The following is an 18,590-nucleotide window of genomic DNA, read 5'->3' as shown; positions in this document are numbered from 1 at the left end:
GCAGAACTTCAACTGAACATTATCATTTACCATCATTTCTATTCCTCAGGTCAAGAGTAAACCTTCATCTGACAATGAAAAGATATCACACAAGACACACAGATGCATGGAAGGATAGTAGGACATATAAACACAACAGACACACACACACACACACACACACACACACCAGATATATGTTAATGACAGAGCAGTCTGTTAGCAGGATCTGTTCTGTCCAGCGTCCTCCTTCATCCAGAGCTTTGACTCAGACCCGTTGTGTGTGTGTGTGTGTGTGTGTGTGTGTGTGTGTGTCCTTCTGTAATGACATTTTTGGAAAGTGATGACATTTTGTCCGGTGCTCACTTCTTCAAAGAGCTGTTTGAGGGCTCAGACTTGGTCATGGGGTTAAGGTTTAGGTTTAGGTTCACGGTTAAGGGAATGTATTTTGTTTATGAGGGTCCCCACAACTATAGAAGAGCAAACGTGTTTCCGTGTGTGTGGTAGGATGTCTGAATATTCCTTTCTACTTTTTGCTTTGAAGTTTCAGGAGCATCATCCCACTTCTCTGCCGCACCAACACACAAACACAAATACAAACACACACACAGATGTTGTGAACATACTCATTCATCAGGCCCATCAAAAGATGTGTGCGCACACACACATGTGAACCCACACATGCACAAAACTGCACAAAGTGCACACAGAGACACACAACAGAAACTGTGTGTGTGTGTGTGTGTGTCTAATAAACAGGCCTATAAATAACATGAGAGGAGGAGACACACAGCGTTTCTGTTGTGGTTTCATGTTTTGTCGCTGGAGGATCCTGCAGACACACAAACATCCCCAGCAGTAATTACCGTCTCCACGGACACTGACGACTGATGAGCCCCCTCTCAGCCAATCACAGTCCGAGGAGGGTACGGGGACTTTCTAACTCCTCCCTCCGGCTGTGGATGTTCATCACGCCATCCTGAACTGTTCGTGAGCCGGCAGCCAGGTGAGAGTCGAGTAAAAACCTCCAGCTGTACCAAATAAAACGTCCATGTCAGTGTTAATTCAGATCATGACAGCTGGAGGGAGACAGAAAGGCAGCGGGGAGAGAGGATGAAGAGCCTGAGCTGCAAAGACTCAGCATTAATACATAGCACCTGCTCTACCAGGTGGACCGAATGTCCACAAAGTTATCTCGACATGCTCTTTTCTGTCAGCGCACTGAGACATGCAGAGCACACAAACGACTCACTTCCTGTTGTCAGTTCCGCCCCCGAAGCTCTCCTTCTGCACAGATATTAAACATTACATTACAAACCCAGTTAGGAAATCAATGGCTAAGAAATTAGAATTATCATTGAGAAATCTGCTGTGCAAACGTCTCTTATCTCAATTAATCCTTAAATTTATGGGTGTTTTTGCAAACCTTCCTCAATATTACTACTACTAATGCTACTTCAAAGAGTATCACAGACTGAGCGACAAACTTAAACAAGTATTGCAGAATTTTACAATCGATCGGCTCAGTTTTCTCACCTCAACACACACTCATACTCTCTCATACATATTCTTGATTCTGTCTGTGAAGTGTCTGGGCACCACCATCACCGGCGACCTGAAACAGGAGACTCACTCCTCTCATGTCAAACCCCATCGACTCACCTCCTCTTCAGAAAACTTCCATCCGGCTGCAGGTTCAGCTCCATCAGCACCAGGACCACCAGACACCTGAGCAGCAGACACCTTTTTTCACAAGTCACACAAATAAGTACGCGACTGTAACGGACACAACATTTTTGATGCAGGTTTACTGTCACATGTTCATTCATCCACACCCACTTCATTACATCATATGATGTTTAATACCAGGATCATTACATGTATCTCCATTCCCAGTATTGGTAGAACATTATATCATAGTGGTGCACCTCGCATTACGACCAATCAAGTTCCGAAATGGCCAAGGAGCCCATTCATGTGAACTTGACCCACGTCAGACCTGCATCCAGCCCTGGTCAGGAAGAGGAGAATAAAGGAGATACGCTGATACGGTCCACCGACGCATTGCTGTGTCTGAATGAGTCTGAGCGAGTTTCATGGAGGAGAGAGTGAACACGGGATGCAACCAGACCTGAGGGAGGCGGACGTCTTTGTTTATGAAGGTAAACAGGAAACACACACAATGAAAAGGATTCATCCCTTTGATTGTCAAGGCTGTGAGAAAAACTGGCCGTCAAGCTCCAGCGTGTGTGTGTGTGTGTGTGTGTGTGTGTGTGTATGTGTGTGTGTGTGTGTGTGTGTGTGTGTGTGTGTGTGATGGTATTGTTGCCATGAAGCACCTGCTGCCATTCTTTTAACCCCCCCCATAGAAGTCTCTTTGACTGGAGACACAAAAAGGCACACATATACGCAGCAGGTCATTCATCAGGAGCTGCACAGTTTATCCTGTATATCAGTCAATCAGCGTCCATCATGTGCACAATAAAACACATTTTCTCCAACTCTTTTTTTTTTACAGTTTGCTGTTTGCCAACAAGACCAAAAATCTTCCTTTGCAAAACTGTTAAAGTGACAGATATTTTGGAAATTGTTGTAAACCACAGACGAGAAGATGGAAATCAGTTGCTTCTCTGTGCGTCCAGTGCAGAGGTGTGTTTAGCCTAGCTTAGCATAAAGACTGGAGGCGGGGGGAAACTGCTAGCTTACGACACGAAAAGTGAAAACGTCGATCTTTCAACAGAAGCTGCTGGATTTCCACTGTGAAACTAGTTTGTTTACTCTGTGTCGAACAGCATACAACATGAAAACAGGAAGTCTGACTCCAGATGCAAACATGTGTCAGTTTGTAGTATTTCATGACCTCGATCACATTTGATGACATTTCCAACACACACACACACACACACACATACACACACACACACACACACACACACACACGGCCAAAACCCACTGACGGGCTACATTTATGAATATGAATGTATAAACACTGATATATGAATGTGTGTGTGTGTGTGTGTGTGTGTGTGTATCTTCTGAGAATAGCCCTGCACAGGAAGTCTAAATCTAGCCTGGACCAGGAAGAAAAGTGTGTGAGAGGAACAAACAAATCAGGAAATCCTATCCCCCAACCCCACCTCCACACACACACACACACACACACACACACACACACACACACACACCGTCTCACAGATGCAGTGAAGGGTAAATCCACCTCCCGTCACTGTTATGGCCTCTGCGGTTGCAGAGTGGATGCCTGCTGACGTTCACTCTGCGTTGAATCGACTTCATATTCAATAAATATGAAATCTGCTCTGTGATTTTCTCCAGTGAGACACCGAACACGTAAGCAAAGCGTCTTACGTGTCGGTCGTCATTAAAGCTGTGTTGCACCCATCTGCTGTTACTCAATGTTGTGAAACTACACCATGAAAAGTCATGGACGCAGGTGAACGTTGTTTATAACTTTGATTTTCAGGGTGACACGGTCGGAGCGTCCCCTTCTAGTTAGCCTACAGCTAACGTCCGTACAGCTGGCGCAGCCTCGGTTTGGGGCAGTCCAGACTGCAAATATGGACAATGTGTGATTTGTAATGTTGGGTTCTATGTGTAAAATCGAGTTGACTTGTCTTGACTGCTGTTCCAGTCAGTCTTTAATCTCGAGTTAGTCACTGTGGCGCTGCATGTCGACACGTGCTGCTGGCATCAGCTGTGAAACCCTCAAACCGATTACGATGTCCAGATGTTTACCTTTGCTTTTTGCTGCTTCAGTTATTGCTCAGATATTTACAAAGCTTTGTGCATCCAGGTGGAACACCATCGCTCACACGGGTCACAGTAAGGGTATTGATCAGTAGCCGATGAGCATATTATTGTTTAATATTTTCACTTTCTTACAAAGCTGTTATTATTATGAAACATGTAAAATCCATAATGATGACTGGATACTGAACCAGAACAGGCTCTCAGACCTCTGTGAAGGATCAGTGCTCAATATAAAACCTGCAGTTCAGCTGCCAACCAATGAGTCCTAATCACAACAAACTCCTGTTCAGGGTCCCAGGAAGCAGTCTGAGACTCAATCCAACAGTTTACAACCATAAACAATAAACCCAATAAACAACAATAAACCCAAGCAACGCCTTTTGGAGTGCTCAGTGATTTGTGGTAAATACGATCCATCAATGAAACAGTTGCTTTGGGCGGACCTACTTGTCAAGCGAGCTGATTGGTCGATCCGTCTCCAGTCAGGAGGCGGGTTCAAAATGGAAAAACACATAAACATAAAATCTGTAAAAGAGCAGAAACAGGTGGAAAAGAAACGTGTGTTTCAGTCTTCACTGACTCATCGTCGACGCGTCGAACGTTCAGTCGTGTGTTGATACACAAACGTTACTCAGCACTTTTTATCATTTATTAAAAAAAAATGAACTATTGTCCTTAACTGAGCCGATAGCACAGACACCTGCCAACACACACACACACACACACACACACACACACACACACACACACACAGAGGAGGAAGTAGGATTCATTTTTTCCCTGAGGAAGTCTGTGTGTGTGAGTGTGTGTGTGTGTGTGTGTGTGTGTGTGTGTGTGTGTGTGTGTGTGAGAGAGACAGGTTCTCAGGCCGGCCGGTACTTCCTCCTCCTCTTCTTCTTCTTTTGTCGTTTGTTCCTCCTCCAGCTGGACTCCAGACAGGAAACAGATGCTCTCTCCCCCTCTCTTCCCTCTTTCTCCCTTTTCTCTTCCTCCTCTCCTTTTTAATCTCCTTCCTCCCTTTCTCTCCTTCTCTCCCTCCAACCAAAGTGCCATTTCTTTTTCCTCTCTCTCTGCACCTCTTCTCTCTTTCACTTACGTGCTCTTCCTCACATGTATTTTATGTCGTCTCTTCCTCCCTCTTTCTTTTACTCTACCTCTCCTTTTTGTTTTTTCTTATTTGCTTCCTCCCTCTCCAGTCTGCTTGTGTTGTTTTTATTCATTTTTCTCCTCTTTCTTCCTCTATCCTCTCTATCTTTCCTCCTTTTCTTCTTCTTCCCTTCTCTTTTCTCTCTGTTGTTACCTTTTCCCTCTTTTACAGCATTTCCTACTTGTTGTTTTCCCTCTGTTGAGTTCCAAATTAAGAGCCTCAGTACACTTTATAAATCAAATCAAATCAAATCAAATCAAATCAAACTTTATTTATATAGCACTTTTCATACATAGTGCAACACAAAGTGCTTTACAAGAGTTAAAACAATATAAATAAAAACAGTATACACATATATGGAAACAAAAATACGGCAAATACTGTATATATATAGTTAAGTTTTTATATCTGTAAAAAAGCCATTTTGCAGACAGAGATTTGCATTAGATTTTCACATCTTAACACATTTTCATCATTTTAAGGTTACACTCAGTACTAATATCATAAAATTTAATATAGTCAAGTCAGGATTTTTCATTTAAAAACAACAAAGCTTGACCATCGCCTGAAAGAGCACAAATACAACAAAATAATTAAACTGAAACTAAATGCATGGGTAAGAAAATAGCTGCAGATTAAAAGCAGATGACTCAGAGGAAGGTGTGACTGATAGTGTGACTGTTATGAAATAATGTACCGCAGCAGCAACATTGTTTCTAATCACAGTCATGCTAATAACGGAAATTTCCATTTAATTTGAGAGAGAGAGCATGAGAATGAGCTGGAAGAGGTTAATGAACAGGACACTTAAATAACGTGTGTGCATGTGTCTTGTGTGTGTGTGTGTGAGAGAGAGACAGACAGAGACTGTGTCTGTGTCTCCACCTAGTGGTCATGTTCAGATTGCTCTGTGTCCCTCGCTCTCAGTTTCACTTTGCTTTCATGGCCTTTCTCACTGCAGACATTTTGGCAGGACAGGTGTATTTAATGATCATTGACGGTGACTCAGTCCCGATCAGTCAGTGAAGCGACATGTATTTGCTGTCTTTGTGGCAGAAGTTACAGACACACGAGCCTCCGTCTGTCTGCGCTCACAGTAGCAGGTTGTATTGACCTTCTTGTGTTTGGCTTTTTTTTTTTTTGTCATGTCATGAGTTTACAGCCTGCAGGGAGACTCCAAACTAATCAAAGTTCACTCAGACACTGAGCTCCAAGCTCAAGCGAATAAACGAATGAAAAAGAAAGCAAACTCGGGAACAGTGCGCACTGTTGATCCCAAAGATTCAATCAGAGCTGTGAGAAATTCAGTGTCGCAGTGTCCTCTTCGCTGAGACATGACAGTCAGCTGTGTGAAGAAGTTCAGTCAAAGAAGAAAAGTGCTTTGGTTTCAACAGAGAGAGTGAAGCTTCACGTCGGCTGCTGGAGCTCGTGTCCGTTCACCCCAAACAGCCGTGCAGGAGACACCTTAAGCAAGCCAGTAACGTATGCACGAAACTCCTTTTCTGTTGTCTCCAGACATTTTCAGATCATGTGACGTGTCCTCACCTCCGTCCAGGACAAACTGGTCCATGCTCCTGTCTTGGCATTGACCTTGTATACAGTCCTTTACATTTGGATGCTACCACAGCTTTTATTTACATAATAGCATGATTTTTATTTATTTTTTACCAGTTTGACTGGTTGAACCCAATTTCATAAACTGTTGGCTTAAGTTTTACTCAGAGTTTAGAAACGACCAGTGCCTTTCAAACAAAGAGGTGCATTTCACTTTTATTAGGCTGCTTTTGAAGGCTTGTCTGACAAAATTCAGAGTGATGTGTCCAAACCTTCTGCATAAAATCTATACACGAAGACTATGAAGACCACAGCATGAGCTGCTGCAGGGTGTTTTTGCACCTTCCGTCTTCAATCCAAACCTTTTTCCTGGTCCAGATCTGCAGTGATGCAGCTCCCAGTCAGCCTTTCTCTCTCTGACAAGGTAAACTGAGGTCAGATGACCTGTGTTTGTTTTCAGCTCTACGCTGCCTGAAGTGAACGGAGGACGGAGTTCGGCGCTGTGAGATGTAGGGGGTGTTTTCTGGTTTTATGATGCCGTGTAATCCTTCCAGTAAAAACAGTCCACTGTAACAACTACAGCTAAACTCGATGTGAATGAATCAGAGTTTCCAAGTATCCTGCTCAGATGACCCCCCTCCTCTGCTCTCTCACACACACACGCACACACACACTCCTGAAGTCACCACAGCAGTCAGAGGAAGCAGCCCGGAGCTCACGGCTGCAGTGAATTATCATCCAGCGGTGGCTGCTCTCTGCTGGATGTTCTGCTGGGATGCTGCTCTGCTTCTGTCTTTCTTTTACCAATTAACATTCTCCCTTTCTCTCCCTTTTCTTCTCATCCTGTTATTCTTCTCATCTTCTTCACCATTACTCTTTTTTCCATCTCACTCTTTCTTGTGAAGTCATGCTCACAGTATGAGAATGCTGATTTCGAGTCCACCCTCATGCACACAGTTGCAGACTGAACCTCGCTGCCGACACACCAGACCTCATTAAAAATGTTGCAGTTTTTGTTTTGTTTTGTTCCTCCAAGGTCAGAGACTTGATCTTAAGTGTTTTCTGTTTATTTCTGGTGTTCTTTCAGCCAAAACAGTAATTCTGCTGAACTGGACAGAGTACAAACTCTCTTGTTTTGTCTTGAAGTGTATGACTGGAAGACAGCCGACATGTGAAATGAAAGCTGATGAAGTTTGAGTCTGCACATCGTTGACCTGACACCAGTTTTTCTGTGATGAACTTTCCTTTTATTCAATTTATTTCTAACTGATGAATTTGTGGTTGTGAGCGTATAAAGCGTTCCTTTCTGTGTCTTTCTGCGGCTGTCGGGGTTACCTGCTGGTCATCCCAGGGGCCTATCACAGCACTCATACATCAAGTCTTTATTAGGAGGAAGTCATTAGGTTTCTGCGGCGCCCCAGCCTTGACCCTGCTGAAGCTGCATTAAAAACCCCGACCCAGGGGTCAGGGCAGGGGGTGGGGCTTATGCTAGGCTTCAGCCAATCACCGATGACTTGAGCACCCAGTCGGTAAATTTGGGACAGGTTCCAAGATTTTCTGTGCGAGTGTGTGTTTGTGTGTGTTCCTCCTTCTGCCCTGATGCCTTAGAAGTATTATTTGCATTTTTTTTCCCCCCACACCAAAACCTGCCTGTCACAACAGTCCGTCAGAGCGCCCAGAGCACAAAACCTATTCATTCAGTGACAGGAAATCTTCCCCAAGTAGTACTTATTCTATCACGTTCTCTGCCCGCAGCTCTGCTTTAACCACACAGTAAAATCCTCTGTTTTGGAATCTCTCTGCATGCAGACACTCTGTGTGACCCTTTGGGTTTCAACGGCGTGTCAGGAGCTGAACAGCGTTCTGCAGAAGAACCATGTTTGCAGCACTTCTGATGTACGCAGTCGAGGAGGTCAAGCTGGAAACACCGGACTAAGAATCTTGAGCCATTTTAGCAGCTCTGTCACGCTCTGAGCGACAGCAGTGCAGTGATGCTACACGTCATCATGCTGCCACGCTCACAACGAGAACGCTAACATATGGAAATGAAAAAACAATGATGCTATCATGGAGGTCTGTGGTATCAGTTGGCAGTCTAAAAGGAATCTGAGGCACTCTGACTATGAATATAACAGTTCTTTATTAAATCATGGACAATCAATGCATTCCAACTCAGAGAGTCTCTGTCAGGACACATTTATTCAATGATGGCATTTTATATTTCATGTGGAAGCTGAGACTAAACAGCTCTGACCTTTGACCCCTGGGCTCCTCGCAGAAGTTGTGTGTCAGTGTTTTTGCCTCATCATCTTGAACTCGTCGATGTTGAATTTCGCTCACTTTCGGCTGATGATCCGATGCTTCCCCCGTGGGCGGGGCTGCTGGGGGTGTCCTTTTGATTGACAGGAGACATAATGTGGCGCCGGGCGTCCCCTTGCCCTCCATCTCCCCTCTTCACCTCTCTGCTCAACTTCCTCTGCCCGGATCGCCTTTCTGGGGTTCAGAGGTCATTCATTAGGATGCCCCTTCGTTCCTGATAATACGAACACACACACATAAACACAGAGTGTGTGTGAGGGTTATAACCGACACAGGACTCTGCCAGGGGTGGTGAGGGCCGCAGAGGGTTGACAGCGACCATCAGTCTTTAAACAACCCCCCAGAACCATCTCTATCACACACACACACACACACACACACACACACACACACACACACACACACACACAGAGTTCACCCTCAGGGACATCAGTGTCCTCACTTTGCCCTGAAAAGGAGTCACACCGATCGGTCACAATGACGACAGAAAATGTGACGCTCCATCGGTTCGGTGCCGCCGCCTCAGACTGAACTTTTTGCGTCTCAAAGCGACTCTCTGCTTTTTGAGTACTGAACAAGCCCTGTCGGCCTGGACGGGAGCAGTCAAACGGTTGTAGCTTCGTGGAGCACAAAGGCTGCAGTCAGCACGGACTCCCAACAGCTAGCGATGGGCAGAGGCCGCCAGCAGCAGACTGGTAATACTGGGTGGCTCCCAGTAGAAATGCATTGAAATCAGGGAGGTGCTTCTGGAAACAAGTTCACTGTTTGTCCTCAGAGTCTTTACTTGGTAAACACAAAGGTAAAAGTTTGCTCATTTACAGAAGGAAGGCCGATTTTTTCCTCCTTAGATAAGAAAACGGTTTCAGTGTGTTTGTTGCTGCTCGCTGACTGACCAACCCCCCCCCCCCCCCCCACGCCCCCCCCCCCCCCCCGACCTACCCATTTCTGTTGTGGTCGAAACAGGAAGGTTTGGCCAAGCAAAGGATTTGTCAGGAACGGAGAGGATGAATATTTGCTCAGTTATTTAAAGGGTCCATGAAAGACTTTATTTGTGGTTTCTGTCTTTAATTTGAAAAACATGTGAATGTATGACATCAGACGTCCTGTGCAGACTCTGGTTAGTTGGTTAGCTTAGCTTAGCATCCTGAAACCAAAGTGTTAAAAGGAGCTTTAAAGGGCCAGTGTCTATTTTTATTATTGTTATCTCCTGAGATTTACTTCTTTTGCACGTTTTGAAAGAAAAAATGCCAAATTTCCAACCTGATTTCGTCAAAAGCAGATATGTTGGGTTCATTCTTGTACCAGAGCTTTTGACCAAAGCACACGTTTAGAAGTGCAGTTTGTCTGCACAGCGGCTGCTTCTGCTGCTCAGGACGGGTTAAACGCACAGATCTAATTTCACTATGTGTTGTACTGTGTGTGACAATAAATCTTTATTTTTACTTGATTTGATTGATCGAGAATAATCAAGTGTATCGCCAGACTTCACCGCTTTTTCACTTTTTCAGTTTTGATTTTGAGTGTTTTTGCATTTGTCTTCTACTGTGAACTTCCTTCATTTCTGTAAAAAAAGGCTCTGCATGCGATCAGGATCAGGACAACTGAGGACGAGGACAGCAAGCTGTGAAATCAAGCTCTAGACTTCAAAATGTCCCTTCAGCGACATATGTTGACATCACTAACAATACGTCCACGCTGCCATTGAGCAAGGCATTCAACATAAACAGCTCCAGGGTCAGTTTAGTCCACTGACAGCAGCGCTGCAGCCTCAGCGGTTAAATAGAGAGCAAAGAAAATGAAAGTATTTCCAGAACAGGATGTTCACAAGCTGAACCTTTCTGAATGGATAATGCTGCCAAACAGTCTTCCTCTAGTCGTTTCATTAGCTCTTTATGAGGCATTTACACACACACACACACACACACACACACACACACACACACACACATTAATCACTCTGTCAGGACAGCCTGTACAGGTCATGCATCGTGTTGACAAATCTCGAGTGACGCCCCACATCCCTTTAAGTATAACCCTTCCCCGTGTCATTGTCTTCTTCTTCTTCGTCTTCTACTTCATCATCTTCTTCTTCGTCTTCTTCTTCTGTGGTTGCACCGTGCTGTGAGCATTGTCTGGGCCCAGTGTGACAGTTTGATGAGCCATTAGTGGACATAATTTATCTGTGTGTTCACTCTGCCTGCAGACTCTCTGTCTGCTGTGGGACGGCGTTCCTTTGTCCTGACTGCTGCAGGCAGCAGGCGAAGGTTTGCTACGCCCACGCAGTCACACAGCACTGACGTAAAAAACATGTTACTGTGTTTGCTAAGAATTACACGATACGGTGTTACAAAATATCAAAAGTTCAGAGATAAGGTAAAGTGATGAGGAGGCAGCTGAGGAAAGCATGAATCATCTGTAATGTAAGTCTCATGCATATCTGGTTTTCTTAAGGAAATAGTTTTGATGGCATGGTTTATGCTTTATTCCTGTCTGTGTGTGGGTTCTGTGTCTGATAAAAGTAAACTCACTATTTCGTCCAGGACTGTTTCAGCACGAGCTGCCAAACGCTCCTTTACGTTCACGCGGCTCAGGCTCAGTAAGAATCAGAGGAACCAGACCTGCTGATCCACTGGAGGACGGAACAGCGGATTTGTGACTATGAGCAACTGCTTTTACGTTCAGATTTTTAACATCTGACTCATTGTTGATGTAACAATATTTAATACAGAAGCTTCAAAGTTGCATTCATTTATGACTTCTTAAAATTTTTTGGCCAACAGGAGACAACACTACTGTGCATGTTCTGAGGGCCCAAAAACACAGGGGCCCATTTTCGTGGAGTCTAGATGTCATTTATCCACGATACAGACGGAGACGAAGGAGCAGACGATGGCTGTGCGCTGGAGGAGCTGATTGTGTTTATAAGGGGAGGTTTTAAAGTTTTATGCTCTCAGAAACTTATTGAATGTCTGGAAATATCGTCAGTTTCTGAATTATTTTCAGATGGAAAACTGTGTGGTTATTGTGACAGATAGGAATAATGTCCAAGTCCCAAACTATATTAGAAAAGTGTATTTATCATTTATTTTCTGTAAAATTGGCCTAAAATGCCTTTCTGTAAATCTGAACAGACTGAGGTAGAGGTTTTTATTCCCGCCTGAATATTTTTTTTTGCTAATAGATGCCTGCAGATGATTATATCTGGGCCTTATTAGATGGAAAACACAATGGGACCACAGAATGAAGCCTGACCCTCGTCCAAGTTCAATAAAAACTGACAACTATACCACAGAAGATAAATGTTTTGGCTATTTTTTTGTATGTCAAACTATATCTAGGTTTTCTATGTTCATATTTTGGATATCTATACTTGCATTTAAGCTGTGTATCTTTATATTGAGTCCATTCACTGTATTTATCTTTTCAGACCCTGTGTAATTCCCCTATTTGCACTGAATTCCTTGATTTGTCTATAAAATTAGTCACTGAAGCAGCATTTCCTAATTTTGGAATTTCATTGGCTGTATGAAGCCCAATCGTGTGCCCAATTGAAATTTTATTTACTTATTTACATGAAATAAGAGAATGAGGCAGTTCTTTTCAAAGCAGACTCTCATTGGCTGTTGGCGGCTGTGGATGTGACACGGAAAAGAAAACATGAAACACGAAACATAAAGCTCTTAAATGGAAAGAACATACTGTGTGTTGATGGTGTTTTAAGGTGGGTTGAAGGATTACACCTGCTTTGAAAGGAAAGAGAAGAGGAAAACAGTTCAGAGGGTGAACTTGGAGGCTTAAAAGACTGATAAGGAGCCCATCGTCAATATTAGTTACATTTAGGATTAGGGTTAACCTTCCTGAAAAAGGTTAATGGTGGGACAACGCAGCACTCAGTCTTTACAGATCATAGCAGACATTCTTCTGCAGGCGCTGCCCTTCGTCCGCTCTCTGTCGCTGTGGAGTTAAACGTAACGCCATCTGTGTCTCGTGTTTTTGCGGTTTCGGCTCTCACAGCTCTCACTTTGTCAGTGTTGTAACCGTCCTGTTGCTCAACAACTGAAGCCATGAAGAGAAGCTCGGAAACACTGAGGGGAGAGGCGAGGGGCTTTCTGTCTGGGTGGAGGGCAAACTCCCAGCTCGATAAGAAAGGTGAGAGGTAAACATTGACCTGAGTCCTATCGCTGCTTGTCCAAGTCCATCTTTCACTGGAGAAACTGTGCAAACAGCAGGGATGCACTGATAACTCTCTTTCACTCCGAGCAGTAAACCCTAAGTATCGTCTGATAAGGAGGACCAGACCCCAGGCGTCACAGTTTCTACCTTCCGCAAAGGTAGTTTGGTAAAACTGATCCATGTAGACCATTTTCGACTTTAGAGCAGTCTGTGTTAATATTTTACCTTCCATTATTGGCTGTTTTTAGCAAATTCTCTGATCTGATGCGATGGGATTGCTGATACTATTGCCACTTGAAGGGTTTTCTTTTTCGGAGCTTCTTAATGTTCTTGCGGCTGAATTTCCATGCAGTCAACATCCGACTGTGGCCGTATGTATACTGACTGTCCTCTTCAGCAGTAAAGTAGCGTGACAGTGTTATAGCACCGCAAAACCTCTTGGAGAGGGGGTCCAGATGGATGTTTGGGTCCTCAAAGCATGTAATTTTGACAGTAAAGACCACTATACACATCTTGTCCTTTTAAAAAAAATGTCAACATTGGTTTCTTTTAACCCTGACCACCATCTTTGACTAACCGTTACCAAGTAGCTTTCAGCCACACTAGTGCCAGACTGCAAGATCTTAAGATAGATCATCATGGAATGTGGTACAGATGTTCATGGTTCCCAGAGGATGAACCCCAATCACTTCACTGATCCCCTTACTTTTCATCTTACACCACCAGGCAGGATGAAACTGCCTTATGTCTCAGCTCTGTGCGTCAATGTGTTCAATACATCGGTGGACTCACTATCAGCTCTGATCACATGGTGTCATGTCCATGTGGAGTGCAGGAAACATGACGTGCATTACTTTCCTCTCTCTTTTTGGGCCTGTTGAAGTCCACCACTTTTTCGATTGGGTCTAATTGATAGATTTGGGCTTTCCTGGGTTTGTTTTGGACCCATGAAGACCTCGACAGGAAAACTTGTTCTGCAAAGCTAAAAACTGGTCACAGTAAAAAAAAAAAAAAAAAATCCCTGCAGTTACTGTGCTTTGGTTTCTTCCCAATAAACATCGAGCAGCTACAGTGGGCAGACATGATCAAGGGAGCTGGGAAAAGAAAATGGGAGGATGAAGCAGTAAAACCACAGGAGAAGGTTTTACTTCAGTTCAAACAAAAGGAGGAAGAAGGAAGGTAATACAAGATGACCCATCTGTTAATGGCTAACTGAATCAGTCCATGAATGCTGGCCTTCTGCATGAGCACATAAAAAAGGCATTTGTACACAAATAGATCATCATGAGAGTGAAATGGCCACTCCACAATGCCATTCTCCAATTAGGCCTGTTCAACAGTCCTCATTCAGATGAACTCAGTACTTTGAATTTTCCCATTTATCAATCAAATCGCTTCAGAGGATTATATTCAATCTTTGATCGCAGTGTTTTTGAACTGATTTTTAAGTATGTGTGTCGGTAATGTTTACCATATCGATGCGAGCCGCATGGTTGGTTCCACACATACGTCTCTTTAAATACAGCTTTATTACACCGTGATGCCAGTGAACACACATCCATGCATGCGTGTGTAAACATATTCCAACAACTGTCGCTCCACACATGAAGTCAGGATATTGAATCTCTCTGTGACTCTCACCGATGCATACAGCACATTTCCTGTCCATCTCAGCAGCAAACACACGACCGGCCTGCTAACACACGGCACGGTACAGAAGGCCTGCGATGTCCAGTTTAATGACACATGAAACAAACGGGGGGAGAAAACATCTGCACATTTGTGACCAAGAAGCACTGGAGGCTCAGAGCCGATGTTAGCGAGGATACGAAGTCAATGTTCGCAAAATAAAAGAGTCAAATCCAGAATATGAAGCAGAGGCCTGTCATGCTTCCATACATGAGAAACATGCAGGGAAAAGAAAAGATTAGATTATGTTGAAATGAAACTCAGATCATTTGGTTTCTCCATCATTACAGGTGGCTGGTAAAAACATTTCAGGAGCCGGAGCTTTTTTCAAGGCTTCCGGTGATGCATGTTTTTTTGTTTATGTCGCAGGAAAGTTACTGCAGATACTTCTGCTTCAGTGTATATGTCAGATGTTAACTGAGAAGAAACTGAAGTACAGAAAGACAAAGTTTGAGGTAATTTACAAACAGTGTCAACATTACATCGTTTGTCCACCAGAGGGCCGTGACGAGTTCTGTTTTTCAGCTACAAAATGACATGATGAGCACATACTGATGTCACATTTCCTTGAAAAGATTTTGTGGATGTGTTATTATCGACTGATAAATTACTGCTGGTCGATATGTGCCATCTGTGCCGATCAACAGCATAAATACACACTAATGTTCTTCAGTCTGATTACAGTCGTCATTAGTCTCACTTCCAATCACCACGATGACTTGCAAGCTTACCGGCTGTAATCATTGGAATCACTGGTGCCTTCTATCCCACCTTTGCTGAGTTAACATTTTATATAAGTGAATATAAGGTTCATTTAATGAAGCTCACTCACATGAGGCCGTGATAACAAACATCCAGCGGTTCAGTCAGGCAGCAGGATGTGAAGGCAGCAGGTCACCATGAAGTCTGTGTCTCCATCTGCTGGTCAGTCACTGTACTGTGACCAGAGGACCTTTTTTTAGTAATTTTAGGCAATATATTTAAATTTGATTGTTTAGACCAGTGTTTCTCAATTCCGGTCCTCGGGCCCCCCTGCCCTGCATGTTTTAGATATTTCCTGCTCCAATTCAAATGAGTGGCTCGTTATCAAGCCACTGCAGAGCTTGATGACGAGCCGATCATTTGAATCACCTGTGGTGGAGGAGGGAAACATCTAAAACATGCAGGGCAGGGGGGCCCGTGGACCGGAATTGAGAAACACTGGTTTAGACCAAAGAAAGGATTATTTCCCCGCTGATTTTAAATGCATCTCTTCATGCTGGGAACTAAAATGTACAGAAAATATAATGAGCCAGTTAATTGATTAAATGCAAGCCCCTCTTATTTTAAACATCTTTCCCCTGACAGTGTGTAGATACTTCATGGAGAAAAGCAGGAGAAAAGGTGTGTCAGTGCTGTGATTATGCCCTTTACCTGCTTATGTTTGCCTCCTTCTTTGCCCTTCTGGTTTTGACATCTGCTTTACTTTGCATTACAGATTTGGTACTTTGCTCTTAAACGTGCTGCCTTGGGTTGTGCTCATATCACTTTACAACAGTCCCAAAGTGCTTAAAGGCCAATAAACCAACCACATAAAATACAGGAGAAAACTTTTACAATTTGAAACTGAACTGAATCAAACTCTGTGTTGAAATGTAATCACCATAAATGTTCTTGGAGAGTCATCTGCCTGCAGGAGCCGCGTGCAGACACTGGATGGCACTATTGGTGTGTGGTTACGGAGCTGCTCTACGAAGCCTCTTCTCTCAACAAACGTATTTTTCTGCTTTGCATTTTACAGCCTCTACTCGCAGCTGCAGAATTGTTCCACCACTTTTACATTTCTGGAGGAGTTTCAGCATAAAAGGCTGTCAGACAAGCTGCCTTTACATAATTGAAGAAGCTTCACGGTATGTATATGTGTGTGTATGTGTGAACGCAGGATGCCCTTTAGAGTGAACTGCACTCTTTTATAAATAGACATGGAATAACACACAGTTTTAGCTTCTCTCCAGCAGTTTTCTGTCACTTATGGGATTGATTTTAAATTTTTACCCTCAGCACACCAGGCAGGTCAGGCCCCTGTGTTCTTAACGGTGTTGTTTTGCCCTCTGACCCCTGAGATCTTCGGAGCAGGGATCGTCCTTGTTGTTGCTCCTCAACTCTGAAACAACCTCCTACAAAGTGTCAGAGAGGCCAAATCAGCGCGAGACTTTTATACCTTTTATTATGGTTGTAGCTTAAAGTGAAATGCAGTTGCTCACTGCATTGATTTTGATGGTGTCCATTGTGAGTCCAACTGTGTTACAGAAGAGTAGTGATATCGATGCAGTACTCTCTAAACACTGGTACAAGGATTGTCATAGCTGAAAATTAGATATGCTTCAGTGGGTAAGGACTTTGGTGTTAAACCCATTGATTAGAAATTAGATTTGAGCTCAGGACAATATACATAGCAGTCAATCTGAGCCATGAAGCGGCCTTGACACTGGTGGCGGTGGAGTGATTGAGACTCCAGCAGTGACAGAGATGAAACAGGGAGGGTTGTTGGCAGGATTCGTTCATTTTGGGACATTTTGGGAAATGCACTTACTCGCTCTGTAGCTGAGTGTTCGATGAGAAAGTGCTACCACTCTCAAATCTCTCAAAATGAAGCTACAGCCAGCACCCTGGTAACTTAGCTTAGCTTAGCATAACCACTGCATTCAGGAGAGCGTGGCTCAGTCCAAAGGCGACAAAATCCACCGATCATCACCTCTAAAGCTCATTAATTACATCTCGTTACCTTCATTTGTACAAAAACCAAAGTGTAAAAGTCGTGGTTTTACGGTGGGTGACGTGCGCGACTGTTTCATGGCCAGGTGCAACCTGAAGGGTTAAAAACAGTAGCTTCATACTAACTGTACGAGAGTCAAAGTGACTTTACAGTCTTTCTTTGGTAGAACAGCCATGATGTGTCTGAACGGACGTCTCAGAGCCTCAGAATGCACCGCAAACATTCTCAATTCAGCACCAAACAGATGGAGCCGAGCTGCTGGGTGAGCAGCGCACTGGTGAACTGGGAGGAAGGGACGACATCAGGAATTACCATCATCGCATGCTGGGTGGCGCTCCAGCTTGCCTTCATGTAACAGGTTATCAACTCTCATAACTGGACCTGTGGTTTTGACATGACTGCTCTAACCAATGGAGAAAGTTGTAACAGAGCGACTTTTTGCAAGCTTTCATTCCCCAAATCAGCATTTTTAGGCCAATAATAAGTTGCAGTCTTTGCGTCTCTCTGCTGCCGTATGATGGTGGCTTTTGTTAGTGCAGCAGACAAACCTGTGGCTGTCAGACAAGCTGCTGTTTCATTATTAAAGAAGCTTCACAACTTTGTAAGGGCCTGTATTGAGTTTCTCCAGACTGCATTGCATGTGGCCTCATTAAGGGCTGCGTTTAACCTTAAATGCCTCTGTGCCCTGCATGTGCTCATGAGGACAGAGACTTTAAGGCCACCTTTGTCAGGCTCCGTCGTTTACATGTTTTTGGAGTGAATTATCCTGTCACTTTCGATTAGCATTAGCATACATGCAGTCAGTCTTCAGCAAAGAGTTCTGAAATTTACACATTTCTCTCTTAATATCTGAAAAGAAAAACCCACAAGTTGAAGAATCGACAGTTTCTTGTATTGTAAGTGTTTAACTGAAGATCGGATCCTTTGGTTTAAATACTTTTGCTGCTGACCGGACGAAATGAGCAACATGTGACAGACAAGTCAAGTTTGTGATGTGTTACTAAAAATGCAATATTGACACCTTAATATTTTGATCATAAGGTAATTCTGTCCTGACTTCTGCTGCAAGTTTAATCTTCAATCTGTGAAACTGTTACATTTGCATCATCTGTGAACATTGAACAGTTGTTATAGGGAAAATAAAACACCATCAGAGTCCTGTGTGATGGTCCTGTGTGATGGTGTTTTTGTGTGCATTCATCATTT

This window comes from Chaetodon auriga, chromosome 8 (genome assembly GCF_051107435.1).
Source record: "Chaetodon auriga isolate fChaAug3 chromosome 8, fChaAug3.hap1, whole genome shotgun sequence".
In the NCBI taxonomy this organism is placed as follows: Eukaryota; Metazoa; Chordata; class Actinopteri; order Chaetodontiformes; family Chaetodontidae; genus Chaetodon; species Chaetodon auriga.
This window is presented reverse-complemented; position numbering follows the sequence as displayed.